A 22,691-nucleotide genomic window follows, 5' to 3' on the forward strand; every position below is an offset into this window, starting at 1 on the left:
ACTCAAAATTGCTCTGCTCGAGCAGTAGTTGCTCGATGCCGTCGTTCAGATGCACAAGGCTCTGTGCCATGCGTGAATTTACCATGGCTCACTCACAAGCTCAGGGCCTTGGCTTCCAGAGCCAATCCTGGGACACTGGGCATAGGGCACTCGGCCAAACTCACACCATTCAAACTCCATTCAAACTCACACTCCGGCACAATGTAGAGTCCAATTAACCTAGTGTGCATGCTTCAGGGCAATCGGGACATATAATTAGCAGTATATGAACAGTCTACATTTTAAAGCGTTGCTGCAATTCAAATTAATGTAGAAAGCATGCAACATTAGCTACTTATGAACATGCTGCAAAATACATCATAATGCATTAAGTGCTATAAATAAGACTCTAGACTGCAGTTGTTTGTGCTGCAAAAAACTTTAAAATGCTTCCAAAACGCTGCAATTTCTGTGTGTTTGTGTGCAGATGACAGGTTCTTCTTTCATGCACCCTCTCCGGCGAACAAGCTGTGCATCTGGTGTTTACACACACTAAAATAATATTTTACTGACCCATAAATAACACCGTTCTTACACACCAAATTACCGACGGAAGAGGTCTTCAATCTGTTTCTAAGAGACAAATTTGCTCTCCGAGTAAATCGCAGCAGCAGCGCACAGTTCAGCGGGATGGCACATAAATATGTGATTTGTGCTGTGATTTTAAGCACCGCTGCAAATGTCAGATGCCATTGCTCCAGTATTGATCAAACTGTGAATATGATGAGGGGGCACGGAGATCATTAAACGGGCAGAGCGATGAGTGCCTTCCGAGAGATCTGCCTTTTAAAGAACACAGGGCTGGCGTCATGCACGCAGATGCCGCCGACCGTCTGCCCGGCTCCAACCGCTGAATATGTTACATGCATCAGCGATGAAACAGAAGCTGAGATAATTGTACCAAAATGGTACACGTGCCTTCCTGAAAAATTCTCTGCATTTGTTTCTTTTCGTTTTTTTTTTTTTTTTTTTTTCTGTACCATCTGTCACATTCACATTTCATGCCTTTTTGCGGCGAATCTCTTTGCCAGTCCTGGCAGCGTACCCTGCCGAATTGAAAAAACAAGCAAGCACTCGAAGAGCCCTTCAGACGGCAACTGGCCATGGACTCTGGGTGCTTGTTTTTCCTCTCGTTTCTGGACAGGTATGTGGTATATTGTAGGGATATAATGCAGGATTTAGAAAGGGGAGAATGGCATTTTCTCTGCTTTGCAGTTTAATAACTGCATTGCTCAGACTGACCACTTATTAAAAAGATGGATTCTCCACATTTGCCAATAAACTAATCCATTACCAATTAAACAAGCAAACAAATGAATTTGCTTTTCATTTGGAAGATTTAGTACAAAATAATCGACTTCCATAAAGATCCATAAAGTATGAAATGACAAAAACCTCAAAATATAATTTGATCATGCCTTAGATCACAATTAATATGGAAAACTATTCTGATTATTTAAAAAAAAAAAAAAAAATCTTTGATATGATATTAGAGGTACAGTTTAATATTTTGAGGTTGAACTTGACCAACAAATGGCAAATCTGTCACTGTATACAGTACAGGCTGAAATTTGGACACAACTTCTCATTCAATGTCTTTTCTTTATCTTCATGACCATTTACATTGGTAGATTCTCACTGAAGGAATCAAAACTATGAATGAACACATGTGGAGTTCTGTACTTAACAAAAAGTGGAGACCTGACCTCCACAGTCACCGGACCTGAACCCAATCCAGATGGTTTGGGGTGAGCTGGACCAACAAGTGCTAAACACCTCTGGGAACTCCTTCAAGACTGTTGGAGAAGCATTTCAGGTGACGACCTCTTGAAGCTCATGGAGAGAATGCCAAGAGTGTGTAAAGCAGTAATCAGAGCAAAGAAACTAGAATATAAAACATGTTTTCACTTTTTTTGTTAAGTACAGAACTCCACATGTGTTCATTCATAGTTTTGATGCCTTCAGTGAGAATCTACCAACGTGAATGGTCATGAAGATAAAGAAAACACGATGAATGAGAAGGTGTGTCCAAACTTTTGGCCTGTACTGTATAAACGTATCCCATCATACCCATAAAATAGGGACTAAAGTGACATGTTTTGATTAAAATCACAAATTAGATCCTCTAACTTTTTTTGACTTGTTCCCTCATATCACTTTTCAACTCTTTTTTTGTAACTCCGTTCCTGTTGTTCACACAAGGCTGTAGGTAAACTGAAAAATGTACCTGACACACAGCGACACAAACCTTCACCTTACAGCCTGATCCCAAACAGTGGGGATTAATCCTTCCGGCTACCGGGGAAATTACACTTTTCCTGCCTCTGGCCTAGTGTAATTTTTCTTTTTTTCTAAATGTATGTGTGTGTACACACACAGTGGCGTCATCACATTCGTCTCTCTGACAGAAATGTTATGGTCACTGCAGGGGTGGATTATTGGCCTCTGTTTTTTCACGCTAAGTTGGTGGGGTGACACTGATGTTGTCACGGATTTGAAGAGAAGGGAAGGAACAAAAAAAAATAATAAATGTTTTGGCCGCTGTTTATTTTCGCCCTTTAAAAGGGCAGCCGTTTATACTGAGGGCTCTTGTAATGCATGCGGTGTCACTGTCATGGCCTTTGTGTCTACGGTCCAAGGGTGGCTGATTGAGTCCCGGGGTCAAAATGTGTGCCCCCAGCAACGCGGGATGTGATTGACCACCCTTCGAGCGCCAGACCGCAATTGCCACAACTCTCGGGCGCAGTCTGTCATCCGGCTTCTCAATCAGTCTCGCTGCAGCGTGAGGAGGTGTGCGTCGACCACTGCCCGCCTGTCATCTTTATGAACCCCCGAACAGCAGAAATATATCAGATGTTCTGTCATGCTGGTTCACACTCAGTTGCATGTAGGTAGGCGAAGCAGAAAAAGGGGACTGTCTACAAAACAGTCTATTGTGTTAATTAACACTATCGTAGGACATTCTGACATTAGATTATCAACAGATTAACAGAGTCAGATTATTTGAATAAACCTATTAATCTCAACAACAACACACGGTGGTGTCCAATCCCATATTAATATTAAGACCACATTAATTGGGCTCCCAGCTTGCACCAATCAGGGCTCTGATCATGGACAGCAGCCACTGATTAGGCGCCCATGATTAGCGCTGCGGTGTTAGCGATGAGGTGTCAGTGCTGATGAGGGTGGATCTTTTTTTTGGGGATCCTGGAGGTCCTGTTTATCAATCTTTTATCGATCCGTCCATAAGTGGGTTTTGTTTGTAAGCACATTCTAAAGAGAGGAAGAACATTGTGATCTCCTGTGATCTCTGAATTACGGCGCTTGGTGGTGTTTCACTCAGTTCCAGAGTTGAAGATGTACGTTCAACCATCTGGATTTTGACCTCTGATTCTGGGGTGCAGGAGGTCTGTTATCTCCAACGAGTGTGAAACAGGATGATCTAGAGATAATAGTGCATTTTAATGCTGAATCAAGCTACACGTATTGGTGGCATCCAACCTGTGTGTGTTCCCTACACATGACATTAATACTTCTCTCACAACACACACTTGGCTAACAAATATTCCTGATATATTAAGTTATTTAGCATGGGCCACAGAAAGTGCCTTGAAATTGGTCTGCTTGCATGAATTAATCCAGGTTTTTAAAATCATTTTGTCTAATTCCTGTGCAATAATGAACATGTACACTTCTGAAAACCTGTTGCATTTAAATGACCCACAAATAATGTTTTTTTTCTTATGCAGATTTAAAAAAGCATGTTTTTTTTCCCCACTGTTAAGTCTTGCAAGAACACATTCTATGTTTTGATGAATGTTAAATAGCATCAACGGCCAACATTCTGACTTTTCATGACCCCCAGTTGTCAAGGAGAACCTTACATGAAGTGTAAAGGTAATATTCTAACACTCTGACCTGGAAATCCATTTACTTTGCTTTATGATGATAATGAGGATAAAGGTCTTAGGGGGATTGAACTCATGCAAGCTTAGCCTTTCAAAAGGTGAGATTTCTTTCCCATGAATGAATACCAAGGCATTGGTCTGATCTCGTCCACTAGACTTCTGGACTGTTGTCTGTAGATGTGAGAATGACTCATAGTCATCCTCAGAGCAGGCAGTTCTGCCATCGTTCAAATATGAAGAATGCATCGTTCAATCCACTAGGCTTCCTTGTTGATTGTGTTCGATTAACCACTGAAAGACAAAGAGTCTGCCTTGTTCGGCCATGACCAAATTGAAATGGGTCCAAGAAAGATGATTTATTTATTTTTTTCTGCACATAAAACAAATTTGTACTACAAAATTTAAATCATATGTCTATAGTTTTGCCTAATGTTGTCATAATGGTCAGTCTGTTAATGCTTTTAATATTTTGACAAACTGGTGTGACAAACACTAGTGTGATATCACAGCGTAATACTCATGTTATTTTCAATTTTGCTCGACTGCCTATGAATTCAAAGTTAGTTCTTTGCAAATTTATGATTAATCAGTCTTACAGCAGACAGTCCTAATCTCAAAATCTATAATATTTAACCTAAGTGCTACTTAGATTTTTCCACCACAATTTAAGATGCGCAAAGTTCAGTCTCTAACTTGGATAGATTTTGGAAGATTCTATGTCACTTGTCGCAGTTTTTAATGATAATGTTCCTGTAACATATATAGCGGCTCTGGATCCGGATCTGTCTGAATGCTGCATGTGGACTTGCGGCTAATTAAACTGAGTGCGCACTAAGAGCATGCAATACATATATTACCCCCCAAGGGTTGAATCAGTGCTAGACCCTGTTTATCCAGCAAAGGCGTTGATCCTGTGATTACAGTAAAAGTGGTGAATAATATAGGGGTGCAGTAGCCTAGTGGTAAGACACTCGTCTATGAACCAGAAGACCCACTTACTGCCATTGTGTCCCTGAGCAAGACACTCAACCCTGATTGTCTCCGGGGGGGGGTCTGTCCCTGTAACTACTGATTGAAAGTCGCTCTGGATAAGGGCGTCTGGTAAATGCTGTAAATGTAAATACCCCACAGATGGATAGCATAGGAGAAATCAGGCTTCGGGTGGATATACACCCACATTCACATGGACACCTTGAGATAGTGTGTCACCGTTTTCACTCGGCCTCCACTTGCTATTTATTTGGTTCGTCACAGCCAGAGCACTTGTTCTCTTTTGCTCTCTTTGGCCCCCCCAATCCCATCTTGATTTGACAGCGACTTTCAGAATTTGCAGTGGGACCTACATTCTTGGAAGCATCCCGGAACAACACTATCCTGAGTGTGTTTTATCATTTTTTTTCAGCTCGAGCGTTTTACAGCCCTGATGCGCACTTCTAGCCACACGCTAGAGTGATTTTTCGAAAAATGAAGTTCTGGGAAAGGCGTGGCAGACGAAGTCCACACGGAGCGAACCCCGCCCCCCCCTCGCCGGCTCTACTGGCGACAGGCTGGCCAGAGAAAAAACATTACAGGTGTTGCTGATCATCCAGTAACTGTGCACCTGCTGCTAGGCACCTCAGAGCTCGTCCTCCACCTGGAATATCCCTTTTTCTTCAACCCCTTCGGGTGCCTATAATATATATATATATGCAGGAAGAAAGTGGCACCTACATGTTCAGATGGTGTAATTGGACCAGGCACGTAAGGCCGGGAATGCAGCACGGAAGTGATAAAGATCATCTTGTCGGGGAAGCGTACTTTTTAATATGCCTTCCTCCACCCAGCTGCTGTCGGTACACGTTTAGCAACGCGTCGGCTCCATTTAATTAAGCAAGAGATTTATATAGCCCCGGTGTCTGTCGACATAAGAAGAAAAATGTGCTTTGTTTGCAAAGAAATGTGTATGGAGCTCGGTTTGCAATGTCAACTCCGAGATGTAATTGTAAATAATGCATGTACCGCAGAGTCAATTTTGAATAATTTTTATTGCTTGTGTGAACAAAAAGTGTTGCTCCCTGCTTTTCAGTGTAGGTAAAGTTTTACATTTCTGAAAAACTCCTTGTATTGAAATTAGTGAATGAGTGATAGAAATTGGTGGGGACATTGGAACGTCGGAATTTTCCATTGGTATGAGTTTGTGCACCGTGTGGTGGGGCTGGCGACCCCGTCCTGGCTCTGAGTGAAATCTAATGCCATCACCTGCCTTTGATTCTTCTGTGTCTGCCCTTTCCAGAAGCCTGCAGTGGACGAGAATGACTTGAGTTATGACATTTGTTACTGAACCAGCAGCTTCACTATTACAATTTTTTATTTTTTTTTTCCCCCTGCAAACTATATATAATACGCCGTGGGCTTTGGAGAGCACCAATGTCGTGATCTCCTCATTTTGCTAATGAAGGTCGTGGATACCCCTTCTTTCCCGATCACCCAAAGCGCTGGCTCTGGCACTTGACAGTGTTTGGTGTTGACATGCTTGTCAAGTGTTCCCAGTGTACTTGCCATGTCGGATGATACTCAAGGGTGAAGAGAGGGGAGGCCATAAAAAATAAAAAATCATACTACTGGCGTTGCCTGGACTTCACTCTTGGTGACACCTGCTCATATTTAGCTCAGTCAAATGAAATCATGTCATGGGCATGAGTAGGACAGTCTGTGTATGTTCCTTCTGTCCCCTCGTATTTCCACATGGCAAATCTGCAATTATCATACACGCACTCACACACACACTCACTGCGTTTGCAGCCATTGTTCAAACCCCAGTCTTTCTTTTTGCAATACAACACACTCGTCTGTGTGTTACTCCCGTGCGACTAAATCCATAATTAGCAAATGGAACCGCATTCTGAGAATCACATCAGAAAAGTAATCAGAATGGAATGCATCTCATGCATTTATGAATGCCTAATGAAGTCACCCATGGTAAAGCGAGTGTTCATGTTCGTGGCATTTCAAGTTACGTTAGTCTCTGGATACGAGGTGATTAAGGTGTTTGCGTATGCTTAGGTCAACGCGTAGCATCACACAAAACTGCAGACAAGCCGTGAAACGAGTAGCGCGAGCGGCTTACTGTCGCCTTTGGAAGGCAAAGTTAAGCGTCCTCCAGCTGTACTCCTTCCTGAGGTGCCAAAAGACGACAATGTTGTAGCGACCGCGTGCCACGCATGGGGAATAATCCTGCCGGAGAGACTTCCAGGGGCTTTAAATTCACCTTGTAGACAACCTGCCCCAGACAACCCCACCCCAGATGCCTTGAGCTTTTAAAAAGATAATGTTAAAGGGATAGGAGAAGTGAATTCACGGAACATTGTTGCTGCATCCAATACATTTGTGCTTCACAAAATGCATCACTGCATGTGTGATAATCAACAAAGCAAAACGGTGGACTGTCATGGACCTTTGCCTGTTTGCTATATGGACATATCGGAGTTCCTTGTAATTGCCATTGGTTTGCATGCTGTGTGCTCATGGAATAACCCTAGTTTTAATAATCGTGTTGTGATTATTAATATTTTTAGATCGAGTGCTTTGCTACCAGCCTGGCGGGCCATATTTTTTTCTTCTCATTGTACATTGGAAATGGAACAGCCACCTAGAATAAACCATGAGAACACCAACTTCAGAGTATTAAAAATGTATCTAAAGCCACGATGGTCTGACCTGTCTGTTACAGGAGAGCTATGGATCTGTTGAGGTAAATCTGTGAATTTTTGGCATACGTTGAGCATTCTGTTGAATTGCTTTGGACTTGATGCTCTGGAACCAAAAAGGGACATCGTTTTTTATGAAGGTAGCTTTTTGGAACATCAAACCAACCATTTGAAATCTATGTCTGTATCTATCTATAGGACCCTTAGTGAAGTTTTTCGGAACAGTGGCCCTGGGAGGTGAGCAGATATGAATAAACAGCAAAAAATTTAAGACGTCTACCATTGTAATAACTGAGCTTAAAGCACTGAGATTTTGTACAGAAAAAGATGCTTTTTGTTTTGTATCACAATTTCAAAAAGGGTTGCGGTTGAAAGGAGGAAGGAGTTCAGAAGTACAAAAATCACAAAGCACAAAACTGATTTGTGAGCTTCACAGAGTTTATGCAACACAGAGGCTGCAATGCCATGGAGGTTCTCGAATTTCATCTAAAGAAGGAGAGAGCCCTACAGTTTAGCCAAACCAGCTGCCAAAAGTGTGTTGGGTTCGGTTTATTAGAAATCATATGTTGTTCCTCCCACACCCGCAGCTCCAAAATGACACTCTGCGGAGGCAGAGTTTGCGCTGCTTAAAACAAAAATTGATTGTGCCTGCTGTTGTACTGTACATATGCTAATTTGGTTCTAAGAATATCTCATGCAGACGTCAAAAGAGCAAATGTTGATGAAGAAACGTTGATTTCTTTTTTTAGGAGACACTCAGTAGCACTTTATTAATCTTACAACCATGTCTTAATTTTTTCTTAATTTTAACAGTTAAATGATTAAATTGCCAGATTAACAGCGTATATAAATGCTTTCACATTTGTGTCACAGACATTAGCATTTAGTTATGTTAGAGGTTTTTTTTTTTTTATTCTCTGCATGCATTGATCAAACGCTTTCATCCGCTGAGTTATTGTGTGTTAATTCCTCATTTGGCAGATTCTGTCATCCATATTTTTTCTGGACCTTGGCGCCAGTCAGTGACCAGTGAGTTATACTTTGTTAAGTCCAGGTCGCGTCAGCCAGCATTCATTTAATGTGCAATAGAACAGATTGAGCTTGTTGTTTTTGGCCAGGCCGGCTTTTGAGTGAAAGTGCGAAACTGTCTGGAGGGAAAGTTTTCAAGGACAGGTGAGAGCCCATCTTTTGAAACTTATTGACACTGACAGATATTAATGACTCAGACGTGAAATATGGTGGCCCGCGCCCATTATGCAGTGTTATTGACACCCTAAGATATGAAGAATGAAATGATGTACACTTTATCAAGGTCACAGTGTCAGCAAAAAATCACTTTATATTTCTGCTCCCATGTGAGATACTTTATTTTGTGCATTTTTGAAGTTTCCTTGTTTACTAGCCGCGTTTTTTTTTTTTTTTTGTTGGGGACTAAGGGACTAAGCTAAGAAGAAATGGAATCACTTTCATGTACTGTCCCTTGGGTGTCAGCCCCGCCCCTTTAGAACGAAAAATCTATCAATCAGTGACGCGCTGACAAACAATCCCTGTGATCCATGCTGCCTTCAACAAATATGTCTCTCGCTAATATTCCGAATCCTCTGTGGTGGAAACTCACCAAAATATCTCCAAACAAAGCGACACAGAGTATTACATAATTGTTCGAAATGCACTACAGGGCACCACAAGTCCCCGAAATCGTCTTCAAAGAGTGTTTCCGAATGCAGTTTCCTGTTGTTGCTGCAGTTTCCTGGGAAACGATGACCTTTTCGCAAAGTTCGGCTTCTCCTACCGCCTTGCTGAAACTGTGTCCGTAAGACACTTTTTAAAAAGTACTTTCATGGCTTGTTCGTGGCACATTTCTTCCACTCGGCCGTACTCGATTCCTTCTTCCTGTCCCCCGTCACCCTCCCGTCCGTCTCTCGGCCTGCAATAATCTCTTTAGCTAATAGGCGACGCGCCCTCAGTGTGAGGGCCCTTAATGATGGAGGCTTTGCACATCAAATCCATTATATATGATTGGTTTGTTCGAGGCCTGGCCAGTTTCATAATGGCCATTTTAATGAATATTCAAACTCCCTGCCTTGGCTTGGCGGGGCGGCTTTGGCCGAGATTGCCTTCTGCTGAGTAAGAGAACGAAGCCAAGTTGTTTAACAGATCGCGAGGCCGGGCCGTTCCGCTGAATGTCACGGCTAGGAATCCGCACCGGCAGCGGTCGGTCACGTTTTTTTTTTGGAGAAAAGCGTGGACCCTGTGTGTGCACAGGAGGAAGAACAGGCCAGGAATGAATTAACACGCCGTTCGCTCATTTCTGTGGACAAGGCTGATGAAAGTCCAGCTGATTTGAGGGCAAACTGAAGCTAGAGCTGGACCACAAATGACCCTGAAAATATAATTAGAAGTTGTGTTTTTTTTTTTTTTTTTGTTGGAATGAAATTTATACTTATAAATAAATGCTTTAATAACAATTCTGAAAGTGACTTGGCTGTGCAGTTATGTGCACATGCGCTGGTATTCAAGGAAAAAAAAAAGCAGCTTTATACTTTTTTCAACAGCTGCAAGATACAGCATGCACAATACATGTTGGCGCATGTCATAAACGGAAGTGCAAAATGGTCACAATGGCACACTGTACACGTACAAATGTTGGGAGGACATGATTAATCATCCAGCATTCAAAACTCACCAGTCCAAAAAGATCTGCATTTATGTGTTGCTGTATTTCACTCTGTTCACTTTTGTTCAGTTTCTCACCCTGGAAGGTTTACTTTACTCTGCACTCAACCAGCCTCAGTGTACAGCATAAAAGAACGAACGTAGTGTGTGCCGAAGGTTAATGAGTGTAAAAATTGAACTAACAAGGCTGAAAAGCCCCTGTTCCCGTAGACAGAGACGAATTTTGACGTCATGGGATATCCTACGAACATCGTTCTGCCATATTTTCTACATTTTCAGGTATCTGACTGAATAACGAGACATCTACATAATCAGTTGCATTGTAATAAATAAAAAAAAAAATAATAATAATAAAGAAATAATTTTTTTTATTATAATTCTTATTTTCATGTATGTTTTCTGATTGTTTAGTTATTAGACATATGCAGAGTCACAGAGCTCTTCGAAAATGTCAATTAAAACATATTTTTGAATAAAGCATAGATGGTGGTAATATATATATATATATATATATCTGTGGCTTTGGCTGAACTGTTACACATCAAACGGCTGTGCTGTGACAGGCCGCATCCGAGAGCCAGCAGCTCGACGCGTTGGGCTCCAAAGGAGCGGCCATCAGCATTTCCTGTCTTTGTACTGGTACCAGCCTCGCATTCAGAGCACTGCTTTCTCAGAGAGAGGCCGGATTGTCACATCCAATCAGCCAGCCACTTCAACACAGCCCGAGTTCTACTGAGGTTTCACGTCCAAGCTGCGTCCCCACGGATTTTCACATTTATAGCCCATTTCAAAATGCCAACCAGAAGCTTGGGCAAGTTTTATTTTATTTTTTTTTTTTGTTGCTTCTGTTAGAAAAAAAAAGCATGTTCTCCCTGCCCTTTTCCACTAGCAGATGTGATGTCTGACAACATGTTTTATAATGTTTTACAGTCTGCGCACAAGCTGCTGGTTTTTTTTTTGCTTCTAAGGGAACAGCAGGCGATTGTATGTACGAAAATATAGATATCGAATGGTCGTTTTTAAAACTTTGTAGAAGCTGCCGCTCTGCATCCAGACAAAAAAAAGAATGTGAGGCTCAGCTTTGTTCTAGTGGCATGGCTGTCGGTCACTTGGAAAAATAGAAGGGTTTTCAGTGAACGCGCCATACATTTCTTAAATCCCCATTCTTATTGCCGTCCCCTTGAATCAAAGAGTCGGCCACGGAGCAAACGCTCGGGCCTGGACACGGTTTAATGATTGCTAATTCCGTTTGTCGTTTTGCAGTGCTCTGGGCGACTGTAAGTTCAGACACATCAATCAATCAACAGCGAAGGAGCTTGTCGAGCGGCTAGCCAGCCATCAAGCCTCTTAGAGACCAAAACATCCCTTGACCGTGGCACAAAACCCTGCTAACTCCTCGCAGTGCTTTGTGACGGGGGGTGGGGGGGGGGGGGGCTTTGGCTAATGTAGCCACACTGAGTCTTCGATCTCTGGCAGCCTATCTTAAAATAAACGTGTCATGTGAATCAGTTTGACTCTAATTTCAATGACCTATGTAAAGGACAACTTCGGGGTTTTTTTTTAGAAGGAAGTAAGGAGGGCAGTTAGAAGGGCAGTGGTGGCCTGGCGGTTAAGGAAGCGAGCCCGTAATCAGAAGGTTGCCGGTTCGATCCGCCAAGGTGCCACTGAGGTGCCACTGAGCAAAGCACCGTCCCCACACACTGCTCCCCGGGCGCCTGTCGTGGCCGCCCACTGCTCACAAAGGGCGATGGGTTAAAAGCAGAAGACACATTTCATCGTGTGCACCATGAGCTGTGCTGCAGTGTATCACAATGACAATCACTTCACTTCCACTTTCAAATAACAAGAATTAACTTCAATAAATAAATAAATAATAAAAAAAGAATTTGCAGGCACTTTTTAGTTAACTGTTGCATTGACTAAAATGAGCTTGGTGTGGAGTGATAATTACAATCGAGACCAAAATGGGAAAACAGTAGATGGCACCATAAAATGTTGTCATGGAACAGTGGGTAGGTGCAGGCAGGAAAGAAGGGTGCAAACGCATGACCTGACAAGACGGGGCATTTACTGACAAGAGACACGTGATGCAGAACCATGGTAAACGGTCGGAACCGTGACAGGACTCCCCTTTGATGGCTTGTCCCCTGATGCCCCAGCTTGCCCATGGGGAAGTCCAAGACGTCCAGCTTTGCAGTCCGCCAATCTCCACGACTGTACAGTAGCATTCGTAGGCCGCCAAGGGCTGGACGCACAAATCTGCCAACACTCAACACCTCAGGAGCTCCTCGACAATAGCCTTCGTATGCCATCAAGGGTCTGTCATGCCAGGGGAAAAAAACAGGTAAATGGCGGGTCCATCGCATGTGGCTGGCGATCACCTGAGGTGTGTTGCTATAATCTGGACGAGAAGACAGAGGCAGAAGGACCTCGGCTACGTCCAAACGTGGTCAGGTCATTTTGTCATGGAAAAGTGGGTAGGTGCAGGCAGCTAAAAAGGATGCATACGCACGACTTGACAAGACGGGGGAATTTACTCGTAACATAGACACGTTATACAGGACAGTGGTGAACATAGACAAACGTTCAATGACCTGACACGGACTAAACACAAGAGGGCAGTAAATATACACACAACATGAGGTGCAAAGAGTCAGGTAATCAGGGGCAAACTCATGGACTCCATGGAAATCTCAGCCTGGTACGTGGACTGGGCCACCCCCTGTGATTGGAATCATGACAAAAGTATATAATGAAAGGCGGCCATGTTTTGCCAGGTCATAAAAAATTAAAATGTGACAATTAAAATCTAATGTGAAATACACGTGTTATTAACCATTGTGCAAAGTTCCATGACTTTGTTTAAAAGTGAAGTGATTGTCACATGTGATACACAGCAGCACAGCACACGATGCACACAGTGAAATTTGTCCTCTGTATTTAACCCATCTCCCTGAGTGAGCAGTGGGCAGCCATGACATCGACCGCTGCTATATTCTGGAAATTCTGACCTCCAAAGAAGATTCATTTGCTAGATTAAAAAGGCACAGCTAGCAAACAAACTGTCCAATTAATTATGCTATTGTAATAACTCACAATGGAGCCACTGATGTTATGTGATCAAGCTTTCACAGCAAACACATGCTAAGTGGTGGCTCCAGTGTATCATGGAGCCATGATTTGAAATCTGCCCCCAAAAGGATCCAAAACTGATAAAAAAAAAAAACCCCTCAAATCAGTCGTACCGAGTTACAGTATATTCACACATTTTCAGCAGTCATTTTCTAAAATAGGTAAAATATTAATTTGCACAGAGAATGATGTCTCATTCAATGAAAATCCTTGTATTATGTCTGGGTCAACACAGCAATTGCAATTTGTAATCCATAACATTAAAATTGTTTTATGTTATGTCCTGTGTGCCACAGTGTGCTGAGATACCGTGGGCCTTTGAAATGTGTTGTCAGGCGAGGCAGATAAATTGGTAATTAAGCTGTGACCTCGTCCCCGGTAAAAGGCATTCTCCCCATTCCTCACTGTTCCTTCCTCAAACACCCATTGACATGTACAATTTCAAATGGAGGTTAATATAACTGCCTCAGTACATCTCTTTTTGAATGCACGAGGTCAGCCAAATCTGCGTTGCAGCATGAGGAGGTTCTTGTTGGACCAAACTTTATAAACAGAGGAGCTTTTCTCACCCTCTAGGACCCCCCAACTCCCCTTGGGCAATTGGATCGTGTCACAAGTAAGCTTGCGCATTTAATTAGATTTTTTGCCCAACCTGGCTGCAGGAATGACGGTAAAGGGGCGGGGCTGGGGGCTTCAGAACTTTGCTCGGAGTCGAATTTCTACGAAATCGAATCCACCAGCTTGCTTGTGGGTTTCTTGCAAAGATGCCGCTCTCAGCTCGCGGCGGGAAACGCAGCTTCATGGTTTCCTTTTCAGACATAATTATGCCGTCATCCTGACAAGCCCCAAGGGCCCGAGGTATATTTAAACATTGGAAAGGCAACTCTGTTCCATTCCTGCTCAACCCCTGGCCCTGCTCTTTACTGCACTGGTAATTAAGTGCCAATTTTGTGTAATTGATGGATCCAAATTAATTATGGACTGCAAACTTATAATAACTTTGGCCTCCTTAAGAAGAGTAGAAGGAAGTGTTGCCCATTTTGAAGACTTTTTACATGCACAACTGAAAAAATGCCTATTTAAATTCACCAATCTATGTAGAGTTAATGCCTTTGGATGGTGAGAGGAAACTTGTTTTGTCCATGACCCCCTATTCTTGCTGTTTGTTTAGCATTTTAACATAGGTTCAAGAACAACTGTTTGAGCATTTATTCGAAAATGGACAATATCCCAAGACCTGGGGCTTCATGCAAGATCTCATGGGGTACAATGATCTTGAGAATGGTGAGGAAATGACCCAGAACTACATGGTGGGAACTGGTCAATAAACTGAAGAGAGCTGGGACCTTAGAAAGAAAGGTTCCTATTAGTAAAACACTACATTGTCATGCATTAAAATCATGCTGTGCTGGAAAGGTACCCCTGTTTAAGCCAGCACATGTCCAGGCCCATCTAAAGTTTGGCAGAGACCATTTGGATGATACAGAGGAGGGATGTTGTGTGGTCAGATGAGATCAAAATTGATCTCTTTGGTATAAACGCCACTTGCCATCTTTGTAGGAGGAAGAATATTGTGTGATTTTGTGCAAAAAACTCCTTCCTTCAGTCAGAGCACTGAAGATGAGGCTTTGCTGGATCTTCCAGCATGACAATGATCCCCAAAAAATTATGTAAAAAAACATCACATGGTTCTGGAGTGGCCTAGCCACACAGTTAAACCACAGTGCAATCACAGTGTAATAGTGCAGTAGTTTATCAGTCCAGTAGAAGTGCTTAAGGAAGTAAGGCATGTCCGTATTATGGAACCTCATGAGCCAAAAAATAGAGTTACTAAGAATTTACAATTCACTCTCCGTCATTAAAACTCCAGCATAAAAGTCTATTTCATCCAATGACATCTAGCAAACAATAGAACATTAACAGATTCCAGGCATTTGATGTGTCCTTAAAGAAACCCTTCAATTTTCAAAGTCTCACACATATCTGCTGGGCTGAGCATGGGGCCATTGCGGTTGATGCCATAAATAAGAGATCTCCACGTGCCTCACGCCATGCTCCCTTCTCAGAGGATCTGTGCTCTTGGGTTAATGAAGTGTGCAAATGAGGTCAAATTTCGAGTCAAAGCCATAACCATCCCGAAAGTCCAGGCCGCATTGCGCTGGCGCATTGCATCCAGTCAACCGTCCACAGTCTTGAGGACAGTAAAGGAGAGGCATTGTTATGTTTAAAATGAAGCATCACGAGGAAGCAGGGCTACAGACCACAAATATGAGACCCGCATGCATGAAGAAAGTTTCTAGACATTGACTTTTGGTGAAGAGCCATTCATTCCAGGTTCTGTTTCAACCTTCCTCCTGGGCTGACCATGATTTGCACGTGATTCTGTTCAGCTGATGGACATTTGTACATTTCATGTACATTTCTGTCGTTTCTGTACATCCTGTCATCTCTCCAATGTTTGATATGTTTGCCCTTTTCTGCCGAATCAGAGGCCGTTTCAGGGAAAAAGAACAATGTGGGCAGAAAATGAGTTTAATTGCACAGCCGCAAATAGCATAGTCCATTTTTTCATCTGTATCAAACCAGCTAATTACTACCAGTTTAAAGCCAAAAAAAAGTAATGGAAGTAATCACACCAGGAGGACCAGGAGTGAGTCCTTAAAAACCAGCTAAACCTATGCCATAGGTTTAATAAATAAAGAAGCCAGGAGAAAATCTGGCACACCTTCTAAGCAACTTTCCTTGAAGGAACCTCAAATTAAAATTGCAATTCACTGACAGGTGATGGCTCTATATCTTTATGTTTTATGTCCCTGCTCACATTCTTTTTGAATTCTAGTGACCTAAATGCTGAAAGGTTGTCAGCTCGTGTAACGATTGTACTTTCATGTCTTCAGAATGTCATATCAAACCTTCACGAGAGAACCAGTTGGAGGATAGCTTCTCGTGACACCCTACAGTAGGCCAAAGTGACATTTGAGGAGTCGGATTGTCTACACAAAAGATTCATTTAGACCCTTCAGGTAAGACACACACACACACACATTTGTGAAAAATGAGATCCATTTCTTGTCTTCCGCATTGTTCAGAAGTGTATGAAACAGGAGCGTTAATTGAGAATGAGAGTGAGAAGTGAAGGATTTGAATCGCTGGAAATTTCAGCAGTAGGAAAAAGGATGAAAACAGCTTGGCTGGGGATGTCAAGCTCACACCACCCTTTGTCCAAATTATAATTTTTCCTACTGTGTATTCATAATAAGCATTTTGTCTCATGACTTGAGTTGTTGTGTTGGATATCATGGGTTTGGTTTTAACCCACTTAAAAGGTTAAAATATACAAATGAATGAATTGATGTCTGGGCTCTTTGGTTTCCTTCCACCTCCACATGTGTTCATTCATAGTTTTGATGCCTTCAGTGAGAATCTACCAACGTAAATGGCCATAAAGAAAGGACATTGAATGAGAAGGTGTGTCCAAGCTTTTTTGCCTGTACTGTATGTGTGTGCACCCAGTGTCCTGTGATGGGCTCCGGCAGCCGTGACCCTGAGTAGGACTAGGTGGTCATGGGAAACGAGGCAGTGAGAGAACTTTTTCGATTCATCTTTGAGCACAAACTGTACAAACTTTCCACCGAGTGCCAGTCTTTTACATTTCATAGGTAAGGTTCGGGTTCATGGTCAAGCAATTTCAGAAAAAGAAATAAGTAAACAAATCAGAGAACCACTATCTTATGAAACTAATGGCTTGGCTTGCAACCAATCCTGCTGACAAGTATCACTGGACTCTTATTAACAGTAAACCGTGGGCAGCGGTGGCCTAGCAGGTAAGGAAGCGGACTTATAATTGGAAGGCTGCAGGTTTGAATCCTGAACCACCAAGGTGGCACTGAGGTGGCACTGAGTGGCAAACCAGGCAAAAGTTGAGAATTTGCGTCTCTGAAGGCAGCATTCTCACGTTCTTGGCTTCTCTCCACGGTCCTGAAGGTGTACCCGGAAAGTCTCACAAGGCTGCTTTTAATGACGATAATAGTGAACAAAGCAGCCGTGAAAGTAAAAAGAGGCGATTCATCAAAACACTTTCTCCTGCTATTCCGTTGGATTCCTCAAAATGGCTCCATTTTATTCCTCATAACTGCCACAGAGTAGGGGCATCCAAACTTTTGGCTGGTAGTTTAGATCTGAACTAAAGTAAAGTGAAGTGACAGCACACGGTGCACACAGTGAATTTTTTTCCTCTGTATTTAACCCATCACCCTGAGTGAGCAGTGGGCACCATGACAGGCGCCCGGGAAGCAGTGTGTGGGGACGGTGCTTTGCTCGGTGGCACCTCAGTGGCACCTTGGCGGATCGGGATTCGAACTGGCAACCTTCTTATTACGGGGGCCGCTTCCTTAACCGCTAGGCCACCACTGCCCCTGGTAGTGGTAGTCTTCACAGTTTTATAAGGTGAATCTTTGAGTAAAATACAAGCGTGTATTAAATCAATGCTGGATCCATGGCCAGTGGATTTACTAGTAATTCCATTTTGGTTATAAATCATTCTTGTGTGCGTGCTGAGGAGGTTCTTTTAGGGTCCTGAAAAGGCTAAATGTCCGTTGTTGAGTGAGATACTTATTGGGATTCTGCACACTGGAGGGGATCTGCGGATTTCCTCTTCTTAGGACAGTTGTGCGTCGCATAATCAGGCTTAGGAGGAAAACAGGATCATGCATGCATGGAGCACGCCAAAGTGATCGTGGAGATGCACACTTCAGCCTCCAGCAGGGTCAGAATGGGCTTTCCAACTCAACAGCTCCAAACAGGTGGGACATGTTCGCATCGGCAGAGCTCTCGAGCAGGAAAGATGAGAGCTTCTCCCCGGATTCGGCTACCTCATTAATTCATAAGAACAGATCAGATCCCCCCCCCCCCCCACCACCACCACCACCACCACCTTTGAAAATGGATCTCGTTAATTCAGAGACGCAGAGACTTTACCTGTTAAAACTTGATGAACTTGATGTCTGCACAGTGGCCAACAGCCATCCAGCCTCACGCCACAGTCGTCATTTCTCACACTGAGACAGACACGTCGGATGTTGGTGCCTGTGCATCTCCACCGTTGCCACGGCGACCGCGTCACGGCCACGCAGCGCCACACTTGTGCTGCCCGAGTGGGGAATGAACGTAATTAAAGCAGCAAAGAAGAACATTACAGCCGAGCGCACTCGGCGTCGGTGTCGAGTGCGCGGTGGGTGCAGGATGCAGAAAGGAGGTGGAGGTGAGATGCATTAAAAAAAAATACACCTAATTATTGCATAATTGCACAAGCATTTTGTACAAATAATACAAAAAGTCCAGTCTTGCATTCACAACGCCCTGACTGCTGATTCAGAATGACATTCACATATTTTATATGTATAAATTACATAAAATTCTGGAAATGGCTGCAGACATAAAAACCCTCACGGCCGTCCTGAACGTCGATAGGAGTCGATGTGGCTCGGTCCTAACGCCGAGGTGTTGAGAGACTTCAGAACCTTGGAGAGCGACGCGCCGCACTGCATTGTCTTCAAAGGACGAAAATCGATCAATCAATCGATATAATAAAAAAAAAGGTCTTTCTAGATCTTTCTAAGGCGCTTTCGGCCTTCAGTGGGGCTGTTTCACTTTTTCTTTTTTTTTCAAGTCGCTGCTCAGCGTCGTCGGTGACCGATCCCGACTGATCACGACGAGGATCGCTCTTCCTTGCCGTCTTCACCTCGTTATTTCCGATATTGTGCGGGGGGGGGGGGGGGGGGGGGGACGTGATCGGCGGTGAGGAGGGAGAGGAGGTCTGGCGGGGACGCGCCGCCTGTAGATGGCAGGAGCGTCCTTCTGCTCCACGACGGTGGAAGTGCGGAGCTACCGGAGCCCCGCGGATCTCGGGGTGTCGCGGTCTGAAACCCCGGGTTGATATGGATTACTGTACTAAAGTCAGAAGGATAAAATATATATATATATATATATATATATATATATATATTAATGTGGAGTCGCTGAGTAAATGTCTTTTCTTAAAGTGAGCTCCCCCCTCTCTGTCTGAACCCCCCCCTCCAATATATATATATATATATATATATATATATATATATATATATATATATATATATATATATGTGTGTGTGTGTGCATGTTTATTTATAAAAAATAGATTTTTTTTTTTTCCTAAAAGTGAATAAAATCCCATACTATGCTTGATGATGCCATTCATTGTTATTATGCTCCATATGGTGCACATACATTCATATTATTACGCGTGTCAAGTGTACAATGCACGTTGAGTTGAGTCCAAGTCGGCGGAATCTGCAAGGTTGTCGTATTCCCATGAACGGACGACCCCTGTACCCAGCCACCATGCATATGTCACTTTGCTGCACGTTCAACTGCTTCCATTTGCTATTGAAACCTTGGGTGCTCGTTCGTTACTTCGGCGTCCGTAGGCCGAACGGCACAACCGCTAGGCCTGGCAGGCCGGCCGGCCGGCCTACAACCAGCACCTAGCTCTGTGTATTCAGCTCCTTCCCAACAAGGCTGTTAAGGAAAGTTTTTTAATCTCCCTGCTGGTGCTCAATTATGAGTTAAAAAAAAAAAAAAAAACCTCTTTGACGGTGTGAAAGGGCGGCGAAGAACGTCGTGGCTCTAAGAGCCTGCGTGCTAGTAAGCGCACCGTGCATTAGGGCCTCTTGCCAGCGTCCAATTCGCAAGGGATCGCAAGGTCGTCCTTTCGAACCTGGTGCACAGTGGCCGAGTGCGGGTCCATTAAAAACCGCCAGAGCCGTGGCGGGACGTTGGAGACTTGGGCCTCGGCGCAGTTCAACAAGTCGCCGGTCTATCTGGGAACAGGGTGGGTTGCGGCCTAGCAGGGCAACACGAAGCGGGGCTCAAACCTCACTTACTGCCCACACTTAACCCCGTCACCACTGGCTGTGTGAATGTAAACGGGACATATTGAAAGATATGGTTACGGCCAGAAGTGACCCTGGGAGCGACAGTGGGGTGCTGATCGAGAGACGCATCTTTTTTTTTTTTCAAACGATCCTCTCCCCGCCGAATCCATAGCTCTTCTTCTTCTTCTTCTCCTTCTTCTTTTTTTCGATCCTCCCACGCCGAGTGGATCCCGCTCCCCGTCAGAAGCCCCTGTCGGGGTGGGGGAGAGAGGGAGATGGTCGAGTCCTGCTCAAGGTTGCCGCGCCTCCCCGACGCCGCCGCTTCACTCGGAGCCGCGACCGCTCGCCGAGACGAGCTTGATGCGAGGAGAACCATGAGGAGGAGCGGGGCAGAGGGCTCGGCGGCGGCGGGAGGATGGATTAAACAGGACTTTTCCCACGCCGGGAGGAAGATGGGGATTAAAACGGGACTTCTATTTCGGAACCTGCTGGTTTTTATGATGGTCACGTGCGCGCGAGGTAAGGAACCGTTGTCGCCTCGTTTCGATTCCGACGATTATTTTATTATTATTATTATTATTACAATATCTTTTTTTATGATTTGTTATTGTGGGGATTATTTCCCGGGGTGCAGGACCGAGGCTGGCTGTTTCAATGCAGGCATTGAGCGGGGGGGGGGGCTCAATAAATATTCCTGCAGTCGGAGACCCGTTCACAAGCTGCACTGGTCCGAGGTTCCTTTTTATTCTCCGGACGATCTCACGTACATTTATACATCTGCGATCATTAAAAAAAATAATAACATTAAAAGTGAATCTGCATAATTCCCGTCGGATGATCAAGGTGCGTGAAAAAAAACCCCGCAGGATTAAAGCCTCTTGTTTCGTACACGGAGGAGGAAACGTGAGAGCTGAGATTTCGGAAAAGGGTTCCGTGGCGAAGACGCGCCGGCAGCAGCCTGACGAGGTTCCGACGGCGAAATTGCGCGTCGATCGGACGACGGAACCGCGTTCCCCGCCACCGGGTGCCGGGATGGGGACGGTTCTGCGATGCGCTCCGATAAAAAAAAAAAAAATAAAAAAAAAAAAAATATATATATATATATATATATATATACACACACACACACACACACACAACACACACACACACACACACACCACACCCCAGTCTCATTTAACTGTTGCGCACCGAAAGCTCCGCGCCGCCAACACAACGCAACTTTGTGTATAAAGAGGGAGTAATTTCACCGTGTGTGCGTGTGTGTGTGTGTGTGTGTCGAGAAAGCTCAGGGTGGACCGCAGGATGCTCTTTACTCTGTGCGCACGTATCTGGACGGACGGATGGGAGTCCGGTGGATGGGTGGGGGGGGGGGGGGGGGGCAGCTTGACGCGTCCTGGTCACCCGCCACCTGCCTGATATTATAATTATAATTTTAAAAATATGTCTTTTTCCTGAGCCTAATGAGGGTATTCGTTTGCACTTATGACAATACATGACATATAGCATGCATCGCCACCATGCCAACCCGCCTGATAAAAATTCACACGTATATTTTAAAAGCGGGACTAAAGTGGGATAATTTGTTGCGTAATTTGCGCCGATGTTTATATTGATCGATTGATCGATTGATTGATTGATCTGCCTATCCATCGCGCAGCGTTGCGCAGCCCTCGCTGCTGACCGATAACCCGACGCGTGGTGGCGGCGTGAAGAGATCCCGAGGACAATGAACGCCGCTCCACGTCCCTGGCCGTCCCTCGCTGTTCTGCAGGACAGAGAGGGAGACCGGGTCATTGGAGACACCCTTAAATAGGACAAGATAAGCCGGAGAGTGGGTCTATGTGTGCAAGTTAACTGCAGATTAACTGCAGAAAAAAAAAAAAGACCCTTAAACACAAACCTCTCCCTTTAGAGGCGGTTGGAGGAGGGTGGGTGTCGAGATCATTGCTCATCCCCTGTCACTGCCATCATAATTTAGGACGAGTCACTGGCGGCGATCAGAAAAAAAAAAGCTTGCGAATAATCGCGCGAGAAGCGGTGAGTCGGTTTCTCGTTGTTCTCTGTCCTGGTGACGGATGCCCGCTGAGGCCGTGTCGGAAACCAGTAATTGGGGGATTCAGCTCGGCGAGATCCGCGTCAAGCTCTGGTCGCTTCGGCCGTTTTCCAGGCCTTTGGGCCGGATTATACGGATGTCGGGTTTCGTATGTGTCGACTCTGGGGTCTTGTCTCAGGGCCGGTGGTGGCCTAGCGGTTAAGGAAGTCGGAAGGTTGCCGGTTCGAATCCCGATCTGCCGGGAGCAAAGCACGATGCTCCCCGGGCGCCTGTCATGGCCGCC

General features: G+C 44.3%; 1 pseudogene; it reads left to right on the plus strand.

Annotated features, from left to right (window-relative positions):
• Positions 1 to 20,695: 20,695 nt before the first annotated feature.
• The window catches only part of LOC114770598 (CUB and sushi domain-containing protein 3-like), a 272,842-nt pseudogene continuing 270,846 nt past the window's right edge, over positions 20,696 to 22,691 (plus strand).

The sequence above is a fragment of the Denticeps clupeoides genome, chromosome 20, assembly GCF_900700375.1.
Source record: "Denticeps clupeoides chromosome 20, fDenClu1.1, whole genome shotgun sequence".
In the NCBI taxonomy this organism is placed as follows: Eukaryota; Metazoa; Chordata; class Actinopteri; order Clupeiformes; family Denticipitidae; genus Denticeps; species Denticeps clupeoides.